At 47.0% G+C, this 10,873-nt stretch overlaps 1 long non-coding RNA gene across 1 annotated transcript; it reads left to right on the top strand.

Annotated features, from left to right (window-relative positions):
* Positions 1 to 9,371: 9,371 nt before the first annotated feature.
* LOC131490910 (uncharacterized) lies at positions 9,372 to 10,648 on the top strand. The gene is made up of 2 exons (XR_009251261.1): positions 9,372 to 9,607; positions 10,298 to 10,648. It is a non-coding gene; the product is annotated as an uncharacterized LOC131490910 (long non-coding RNA).
* Positions 10,649 to 10,873: the final 225 nt, after the last annotated feature.

Genomic DNA, 10,873 nt, shown 5'->3' with positions numbered 1-10,873 from the left:
AAATCTTTACCACTTAATATTGAGGCTCAAATACAACAATGGCTGAATTTCTTCAATACACTTGATAAATTGCATACAGATTGTTTCCTTTCCCTGCAAGAATGCTGCAGTCTACATTCTCTGGCCTGGAAAAAACCCAGATGGACAATTTGGGGGAACCTGCACACTTCTGTGTCTCATCCCTGTCTCCCTCACCAGCTAACGCGCCCCTGGAGAGCAGGGGGAGTCTGAAGGAACTTTTCCCATATAATTAAGCCTGAGCCCCACCGTTCGTGTCATTATCGCCATGGCCATGGGGTAAGGATCTGAGTCACAGTAGAGTCTAAGAAGCTCCAACAGCCTTTCCTTGTGCAAGACTGTCCTGGAATCTGGGTGCTTACTGAACCTGGGGCTGGGGATTTGGCAGGAAGAGCCTGGAAGGCAGACAGGACAGGGGCTGAATCTCGTGTCTGCTACTGGTCATGGGTCAGGGGAGGGCAGGCCACCTCCATTCCAGGCTCAGGACCGCAGGGTGAGAGCCTGTGTCAGGACCCGGGGGGGATCGGCGTGGTTGGGGGGGGGGGAGGTGTTGAATGCAGGATTAGAGGTGACGGATCCACAGACCCCCCCCCCCGCAGCAGAAGGGGAGCATTTCTGGCAAGGACAGGACTCTGTTCCAGGTTCGGGGGTGAGGGGGCTGCTCCCAGAGTTCCCCCTCTTCATGGGAGCTGGTGAGGGGCAAAGAAGAGGTCTGTTACACAGGCTCCACGAGGCAGGGGGGGCAGCAGAGGCAGCAAGGCTTGAGGAGAGACATGCCAGAGGAGGGCCCCCACCACCCCCGGGCACAGCGGGGGCTGCCCCTTCCCGGCTCATGCTCTCTCTCTCTCTCTCTCTCAAAAATAAATACATTTTTTAAAAAGTTAAAAAAAAAAAGAAGTTTAAAAAAATATGTCCTCAAGGAGGTAAGGTTTGCATCTGTGAAATAAGACAAGATAAAAGAAGGAAGGGAGGGGGGGTGGAGGGGACCCTCATCGCCACTGAGGTGCAGCAAGTAGGAGGACGGAGGAGGGCCACGTCTCCTGAGGTGCCTCCCGGAGCTTCGTGCCCAAGTAGCTTCTGCCCAGAGGTTTGTGGATCAAGTGTTGTCACCAGAAGGCCCAGCAGGAAAAAATGAATTCTCCCTTAAGCCTCTGAGTTTTGTGGTGCTGCTCAGAGGATCTGGCTGAAAATAGGTCTCCAGTTACTGAAGTGAATGTCCTACGGGATGGAATGTCCTGTGACTGTCGGTCCGCACGGTGAGCATCGGCCAAAGCGGATGGCTGGCCTCGGGGCGCTGACAACCAAGGGGTTCTGCCAGGCTCCGTGTTGGCTCATCTGTGGGCCGCTCCTGGGGCAGGCATTCCAATGCCCACCCATCGTCAGGACAGGGCAGTGCCATTTGCTAAGGCAGGAGGGCACACAGCCCACTCCTATAGAAATTTCACCAGGCAAGAGCAGAAGCAGGTGCGGCCGCCGCTGGGCGGTTTCTTATGAGGTTACACATCGTTTACGCGCCCACCCAGTAGGCCACCTCCTCGGCATCTTCCCCAGAGAGAAACGAAACTATACATCTACGAATGTTCACGGCATCTTTATTCATAACCGCCGCACAGTGGCTATCTAGCAAAAGAAAGGATCTGCAATTTTAGCAAAAGAGAATTATTGCCAGGTTTTAAAATGGGGCATACCATACATTGAGTCTCCTCCGAGGAGTCATGCCCATGACATTAAGTTTTGCGACGGAAAGTCTCAGGGCACTCTGCACATCAGAGGTCAGTCGAGGGCAGTGGTACGGAGTCCCATCTGGAGGGGTGCTGGAGCCCACAAACGTGGAGCCATATTCACAAGGAGATACATCGGAGACAAGTAATTTGCTCCACAATTAATAGAAACCGCTGGCCATCATCTATCTACCGTGACCTACTAAAAAGTTGCTCTTGGGAATTTGCTTAAAAAGCTGGATCGTTTTTGTGTGAACACGTCAGAATCACAAACGGGTTGTATTTGGCTTTCCTCCTGGACTTCATCAAACCAACAAAGCATCCTGTGTTTAGAGAAGGTGGCCGATGGGGGGATGGGAGGCCACAAGCTTCCTCAGACCAGCAACTGTCAACCCCTCTCCCCCCACCCAGGGAGCACAGTACCCAGCAGATGTGACAGCTGGTCCCGTGAGTTGACTCAGAATTTACTATGATAATCTCACGAATTATGAGAATTCCGAGTTTACTCAGAATTTACTATGATAATCTCACGATTCCGCTTCTGGGTTTGTGCCCCCAAAGAATTGGAAGCAGGGACCCCAACAGGTATTTGCATGTTGGTGTGCACAGCAGCCAGAGGGCAGAAGCCCCCCACGTGTGTATCACGGAGGCACGTAAGCAAGCTGAGGCATGTCCACACAGTGGAACGTTATGCTGCCTCAGAGAGGGAGGAAATTCTGCCACCTGCTACAACGTGGCTGAACCTTAAGGACGTTGTGCTCAGCGAAAGAAGCCAGACACAAAAGGATAAGCATTCTAACATTCCAGCTACATGAGGGCCCCAGGGTCGTCCAATTCATAGAGACAGAGACCCGGATGGTGGATGCCAGGGGCTGTGGGAGGGGAGTGAGGACTTAGGTTTAAGGGGTTGGGGGTTATGTTTGGGATGATAAAAGTCTTCTGGAAATGGATGGTCTGATGGATACACGTCATGGGTACACTTACTGCCATTTCATTGTACACTTAAAAAAAGTTAGTGTTTATTTTTGAGAGAGACAGAGACAGAGCGCAAGCAGGGGAGGGGCAGAGAGAGAGGGAGACACAGAATCCAAAGCAGGCTCCAGGCTCTGAGCCATCAGCACAGAGCCCGATGCAGGACTCAAACTCACGGGCTACAAGATCATGACCTGACCCAAAGTCGGACGCTTAACCGACTGAGCCACCCAGGAGCCCCTATGGTACACTTAAAAATGGTTGGGGGCACCTGGGTGGCTCGGTCGGTTGAGCGTCCGACTTCGGCTCACGTCATGATCTCGCGGTCCATGAGTTCAAGCCCCGCGTCGGGCTCTGTGCCGACAGCTCAGAGCCTGGAGCCTGTTTCGGATTCTGTGTCTCCCTCTCTCTCTGACCCTCCCCTGTTCATGCTCTGTCTCTCTCTGTCTCAAAAATAAATAAACGTTAAAAAAAAATTTTTTTTAGTGTTTATTTTTGAGAGCGAGACACAGTGCAAGCAGGGGAGGGGCAGAGAGAGGGGGAAACACAGAATCCAAAGCAGGCTCCAGGCTCTGAGCCGTCAGCACAGAGCCCGATGCAGGACTCGAACTCACGGGCTACAAGATCATGACCTGAACCAAAGTCGGACGCTTAACCGACTGAGCCACCCAGGCGCCCCTATGGTACACTTAAAAATGGTGAAAATGACAAATTATGTGTTATGTATACTTTACCACAATAAACAGATGCATATTTTAGTTCCTCACTTGTCCTGTTACTGGTAGGATGGGGTAAGAATGAATTGCCTGAAGCATTTGTTTGCAGCCTACGTAGCCATGTTTATGTGACTTTCTTCAATAAAATGTCCACAGTAATGCAACCAGCTTCCAAAGTTTCTTCAAAGAAGAAGGAACCCATCTAGAGACGGTTCTATCACTACCCGATCTGCAGGGCTCCATCCTAGGCCTCGGTTTTTAGATTGGGGTCCCCGTGTTTTGTGTTCTGAGGTCTGTATTCTGATGACAGAACCCATAGAAGCTCCCAGAAGCCGGTGGACACGGTACCCTCGGCCTCCAGTGTCCCTGCTCTCGGAACCCTCAGCAAATTAGCCGTGCTATGGTTAATGCGAAGAACAAAAACCCCACACCCAGGATCCTTGGATGTGGGACGATTTAGACCCAGTCGTGTTTTCTGCACAGTGTGTATATGACGCTGTTATTAGAGGAGTTCTGTTGTTAGACGTTTGACTCGTTACCGTCTTAATGAGTTCTAAGATGGTTCTAAGATCCTATGCCTTAGAAAAATCTGGACATTTTTACATCGAAATAGATGAAAATTACAAAACTCAATCAACAAGCACGGAGATGTGTCAGGGCTCCAGGTTCAATGCCGACCCAGGCGCAGGGCCCCTGGAAAATCACCTTCTGAAGTTAATATGACAGCCGGCATCAATTTTAAAATAGTGTTTCCATAGTGAACATTTTAATTAATTTCTCCACGGAGTACCGTCTCCCTCCAGTTAAGAATTAACCTCTGTGTGTGTCAGATAACCTGCATGGTTTATGCTTTGGTTTCTCTTCTTAGCTGAAGAACTTGGCTTTTCTTTTTTTTTTTTTTTTTTTTTTTTTTGCTTTGTAGTTGAATACACGTCTCCTAAATGCTGTCCTGACCCTGATCACTAAACTGAAAAACAACCCCAATGCCTAAAAATAAAGGCTTTGAGGAAGGATGCCAAGCTCGATGATGAGTATCTCTCAGAGGCGAGATTTCTGGGGAATCTTTATACTTGTCTTCATGCTTTTCCATAATTTCTAACAGTTCTATCATGAACACATGTGTATTTTTCACCAGAATAAAAGGCTGCTTTTAAAAATAAAAGTCAGGTCCCCAATACAAAGATTCTTTAAGAACAATTGACTAGTTCTGATTCAGAGAAACACATAATGTGTCCTAAATGGAAATAAAATCTCTCTTAGCAGCCCTAGAAACTTCCCAAAAGATCAGACATGTGGAAGGCTCGGTACTTATTACAGAACCGATACGATCCAACCCCCAAAATGATAATTCGTTATAAATACTGTCGGACAAAAGCATGCAGGGCACACAATCAGTTAGCACAAGATCGTGTCAAATCTGTAGCGGCCCTGTTATGGAAACGGGTTGTGCCCACGTCCTTTCTGCCTCTCACATGTATGAGCAGGATCATGGGATCTCCTCCACAGGAGTTTCATGTCTGGACAAGCTTCTAAATGCACGTAGAATCCTGTGTCCCAAAGCAGATAATGGACCGCCGAGGGCTTCCCAAACATGGCTTTTAAAATATATAGACAATATCGGTAAGATTTAAAATCTCAAGCGGAACTCTTTCGATGCAAGACTTGTCACAAACAGGCTCTGCAAAGGGAAATGAAGAAAGAGGTCGTGGTGCACTCATTTCTTAAACACACTGAGAACAGCTGCAATTATTTCAATGAGAAATGCCGGCAAACTCCCCCAGCTTCTGCCCGCTCCCTCTCAGCGAGTCACAATGTGTTTCCATGGCAACACAGTTGCTAAGGGGGACCTGTGAGCATCAGCGAGTTATCTGCACTTTGAGATGCTGTTAGCCTGAGCAGTGGGGCTGGCTGGAATATTGAGATTTAATTTAGGGCCATTTCCCTCCTATCCTCACAATGAATTCGGCAGAGACTGTTAGAGGCCGTCCCCGTGTGAGGGAGAAGGGTGGCCTCCGAGCTTTTATGTCCCCTGGATCACACTGGCCTTCATTTTCACCAGCCTCCTGTGACTTAAACCCCAGAATTCTAGGAAGGAAAAAAAAAAAACAGTGATAGCGATTACCAACATTACCAAATGCCACATAAGACTGGTTTTGTTGAGTGTTTATAAATGCCAAATATAAACCAAACATAAGTTGTAGGAAATAAACATCATTTTGAATCAATAATCTGAAAGATTTTAAACATTAAATATTTAGAAAGCCCCAAATGAAGCAAATCAAAATATTTTTGAAGTTTCCTTTTCAATGTCTGCAAAATCATATTCTGGCAGATTGTAACATTTCATCAGAATCCTGATCGGAATCCAGAACCTTCCATCAAGCCAACTCTGACTGCATGTTTCACTTGTGGGGGTAAGTTTTATTGTCGTAAGTGACCATCCTTTAAAGTGGTCCAAGTCGCAGCGAAGGCAGTCCTGAGAGGAAAATACATTGCAATCCAGGCCTATCTCAAGAAACAAGAAAAATCCCAAATACAAAATCTAACAGCACACCTAAAGGAAATAGAAGCAGAACAGCAAAGGCAGCCTAAACCCAGCAGAAGAAGAGAAATCATAAAGATCAGAGCAGAAATAAACAATATAGAATCTAAAAAAACTGTAGAGCAGATCAACGAAACCAAGAGTTGGTTTTTTGAAAAAATAAACAAAATTGACAAACCTCTAGCCAGGCTTCTCAAAAAGAAAAGGGAGATGACCCAAATAGATAAAATCATGAATGAAAATGGAATGATTACAACCAATCTCTCAGAGATACAAACAATTATCAGGGAATACTATGAAAAATTATATGCCAACAAATTGAACAACCTTGAAGAAATGGACAAATTCCTAAACACCCTCACTCTTCCAAAACTCAATCAGGAGGAAATAGAAAGCTTGAACAGACCCATAACCAGCGAAGAAATTGAATCGGTTATCAAAAATCTCCCAACAAATAAGAGTCCAGGACCAGATGGCTTCCCAGGGGAGTTCTACCAGACGTTGGAAGCAGAGATAATACCTATCCTTCTCAAGCTATTCCAAGAAATAGAAAGGGAAGGAAAACTTCCAGACTCATTCTATGAAGCCAGCATTACTTTGATTCCTAAACCAGACAGAGACCCATCAAAAAAAGAGAACTACAGGCCAATATCCCTGATGAATATGGATGCAAAAATTCTCAATAAGATACTAGCAAATCGAATTCAACAGCATATAAAAAGAATTATTCACCATGATCAAGTGGGATTCATTCCTGGGATGCAGGGCTGGTTCAACATTCGCAAATCGATCAACGTGATACATCACATTAACAAAAAAAAAGAGAAGAACCATATGATCCTGTCAATCGATGCAGAAAAGGCCTTTGACAAAATCCAGCACCCTTTCTTAATAAAAACCCTTGAGAAAGTCGGGATAGAAGGAACATACTTAAAGATCATAAAAGCCATTTATGAAAAGCCCACAGCTAACATCATCCTCAATGGGGAAAAACTGAGAGCTTTTTCCCTGAGATCAGGAACACGACAGGGATGCCCACTCTCACCGCTGTTGTTTAATATAGTGCTGGAAGTTCTAGCATCAGCAATCAGACAACAAAAGGAAATCAAAGGCATCCAAATTGGCAAAGATGAAGTCAAGCTTTCGCTTTTTGCAGATGACATGATATTATACATGGAAAATCCGATAGACTCCACCAAAAGTCTGCTAGAACTGATACATGAATTCAGCAAAGTTGCAGGATACAAAATCAATGTACAGAAATCAGTTGCATTCTTTTTTTTTTTTTTTCAACGTTTTTTATTTATTTTTGGGACAGAGAGAGACAGAGCATGAACAGGGGAGGTGCAGAGAGAGGGAGACACAGAATCGGAAACAGGCTCCAGGCTCCGAGCCATCAGCCCAGAGCCTGACGCGGGGCTCAAACTCACGGACCGCGAGATCGTGACCTGGCTGAAGTCGGACGCTTAACCGACTGCGCCACCCAGGCGCCCCATATCAGTTGCATTCTTATACACTAACAATGAAGCAACAGAAAGACAAATAAAGAAACTGATCCCATTCACAATTGCACCAAGAAGCATAAAATACCTAGGAATAAATCTAACCAAAGATGTAAAAGATCTGTATGCTGAAAACTATAGAAAGCTTATGCAGGTAATTGAAGAAGATATAAAGAAATGGAAAGACATTCCCTGCTCATGGATTGGAAGAATAAATATTGTCAAAATGTCAATACTACCCAAAGCTATCTACACATTCAATGCAATCCCAATCAAAATTGCACCAGCATTCTTCTTGAAACTAGAACAAGCAATCCTAAAATTCATATGGAACCACAAAAGGCCCCGAATAGCCAAAGTAATTTTGAAGAAGAAGACCAAAGCAGGAGGCATCACAATCCCAGACTTTAGCCTCTACTACAAAGCTGTCATCATCAAGACAGCATGGTATTGGCATAAAAACAGACACATAGACCAATGGAATCGAATAGAAACCCCAGAACTAGACCCACAAACGTATGGCCAACTCATTTTTGACAAAGCAGGAAAGAACATCCAATGGAAAAAAGACAGTCTCTTTAACAAATGGTGCTGGGAGAACTGGACAGCAACATGCAGAAGGTTGAAACTAGACCACTTTCTCACACCATTCACAAAAATAAACTCAAAATGGATAAAGGACCTGAATGTGAGACAGGAAACCATCAAAACCTTAGAGGAGAAAGCAGGAAAAGACCTCTCTGACCTCAGCCGTAGCAATCTCTTACTCGGCACATCCCCAAAGGCAAGGGAATTAAAAGCAAAAGTGAATTACTGGGACCTTATGAAGATAAAAAGCTTCTGCACAGCAAAGGAAACAACCAACAAAACTAAAAGGCAACCAACGGAATGGGAAAAGATATTTGCAAATGACACATCGGACAAAGGGCTAGTATCCAAAATCTATAAAGAGCTCATCAAACTCCACACCCGAAAAACAAATAACCCAGTGAAGAAATGGGCAGAAAACATGAATAGACACTTCTCTAAAGAAGACATCCGGATGGCCAACAGGCACATGAAAAGATGTTCAAAGTCGCTCCTCATCAGGGAAATACAAATCAAAACCACACTCAGATACCACCTCACGCCAGTCAGAGTGGCCAAAATGAAGAAATCAGGAGACTCTAGATGCTGGAGAGGATGTGGAGAGACGGGAACCCTCTTGCACTGTTGGTGGGAATGCAAATTGGTGCAGCTGCTCTGGAAAGCAGTGTGGAGGTTCCTCAGAAAATTAAAAATAGACCTACCCTATGACCCAGCAATAGCACTGCTAGGAATTTATCCAAGGGATACAGGAGTACTGATGCATAGGGGCACTTGTACCCCAATGTTTATAGCAGCACTCTCAACAATAGCCAAATTATGGAAAGAGCCTAAATGTCCATCAACTGATGAATGGATAAAGAAATTGTGGTTTATATACACAATGGAATACTACGTGGCAATGAGAAAAAATGAAATATGGCCTTTTGTAGCAACGTGGATGGAACTGGAGAGTGTGATGCTAAGTGAAATAAGCCATACAGAGAAAGACAGATACCATATGGTTTCACTCTTATGTGGATCCTGAGAAACGTAACAGAAACCCATGGGGGAGGGGAAGGGAAAAAAAAAAAAAAAAAGAGGTTAGAGTGGGAGAGAGCCAAAGCATAAGAGACTGTTAAAAACTGAGAGCAAACTGAGGGTTGATGGGGGGTGGGAGGGAGGGCAGGGTGGGTGATGGGTATTGAGGAGGGCACCTTTTGGGATGTGCACTGGGTGTTGTATGGAAACCAATTTGACAGTAAATTTCATATATTAAAAAAAAAAAAATAAATAAATAAATAAATAAAATAAAAAAAATAATAAAGTGGTCCAAGTTTCTTGGTTCCTTTTTCTTTAGCTTTTGAGCGCCGCGTATGGAAGGAGGACCTTCCTGATGGCATGATGGCACCAAGGCAGCTGTCCTTGACTAAAACAGGGACCGAGAACCTCATGCAGCAGGTGGCCCAGCCCAGCTGGAAGATTCCAGAAGCCAGTCCTGGCGGCCCGGCCCTCGCCATCCAGGAGGGCCGCGCTGAATCTCAGCCCCTACCTCCCCACCAGCTGCTCCAGGTACAGCACTCAACCCCCAGGCAAGCCCCCCTAGGCCGGGCCGGTGGAGCCCCAGAGAGGCAGCCTCACTGGTTGGGGAAGCCCGAGCGGCTGAGGGAGGGCCCACAGGGGTGAGTCCTGGGTCTCCGGGGGGCCCACGGGAGCCCCCTCCTTCGCAGCCACTTCCAGACCTCTCGGTCAGCTCGGCCACAGGCACTCACGGCCGTGGAGGCCAGCGTGGGGGACCTGGTGAGGGCTCTCCAGCTGGCAGATGGAGCCCTCGCGCATGTCCTCACATGGTGGAGGGGGGAGAGCAGGCTCTCATGTCTCTACTTCTGAGGGCATCGATCCCATCATGGGCCCGAGACTCGTGACCTCGTCTTACCCTGATCACCTCCAGAGCCCCCTCCAGACACCATGCCACCGGGAATGGGTTTGGGGGGACAGCGCTCAGCCCACCGCAGGACCACGCCTGCTGCTCCCTCAGCACTTGGCCACATAAGGAAGGTTTGGAGAACAGAAGGCTTTGGCCCTTCGGGTGACCAGCCACCCCCGTCTGCCTGAGAGCTTCTGTCACAGGACCCCTCTGCTCCTCCTGGGGGGCCAGTGACGTGTGCCTGGTGATGCTGACACCCTGAGGTCGGCCACCTCCTGTCTCACCCTGTCTGTGCTCCGCCCCCCACCGTGCACTCGGTACCCTGTTCCACTCAGACGTCATCTCAGGACGCACATCGAACATAAGAAACTCGTGCTTTGCAAAGGAAGGAGCCAGGGATGTGTGACGCTGACCTGCCGTGTGCTTCCCTTGTAATTCGGGGCTTTTCCATGTGTGAGAGGAGAAGAGTGCCAGCTCCCCATTTTACAGCCGAGGACACCTGGCTTAACGCGGCCGAGGATCGTGGGGCGGGCACGTGACCTCCGGCCTCTGACGCTCCCTGACGCTCGGAGACGGGCCGGTGCTCTCCGTGCCAGCAGGTCAACCAGCTCTGGCCATTCTACAGCTCCTCGTTCATTACTCTGCTTTCAAACTTCCTTGTATTTTATTTAAACATGTTAATTGCAGTTACTCTGTATCCTGTGTCTAAAATATTTGAAGACTTCAGGGACCTATTTCTTTAAATTTTTAAAATTTTTTAATGTTTATTTTTGAGAGAGAGAGAGAGAGAGAGAGAGAGAGAGGGACAGCGTGAGCAGGGGAGGGGCAGAGAGAGAGGGAGACACAGAACCGAAGCAGGCTCCAGGCTCTGAGCTGTCAGCACAGAGCCCGACGCGAGGCTCAAACTCATG

Source organism: Neofelis nebulosa, chromosome 12 (genome assembly GCF_028018385.1).
Source record: "Neofelis nebulosa isolate mNeoNeb1 chromosome 12, mNeoNeb1.pri, whole genome shotgun sequence".
Taxonomy (NCBI): domain Eukaryota; kingdom Metazoa; phylum Chordata; class Mammalia; order Carnivora; family Felidae; genus Neofelis; species Neofelis nebulosa.
Note: the sequence above shows the minus strand (reverse complement) of the source record. Positions and strands in the feature narration are given on the sequence as shown.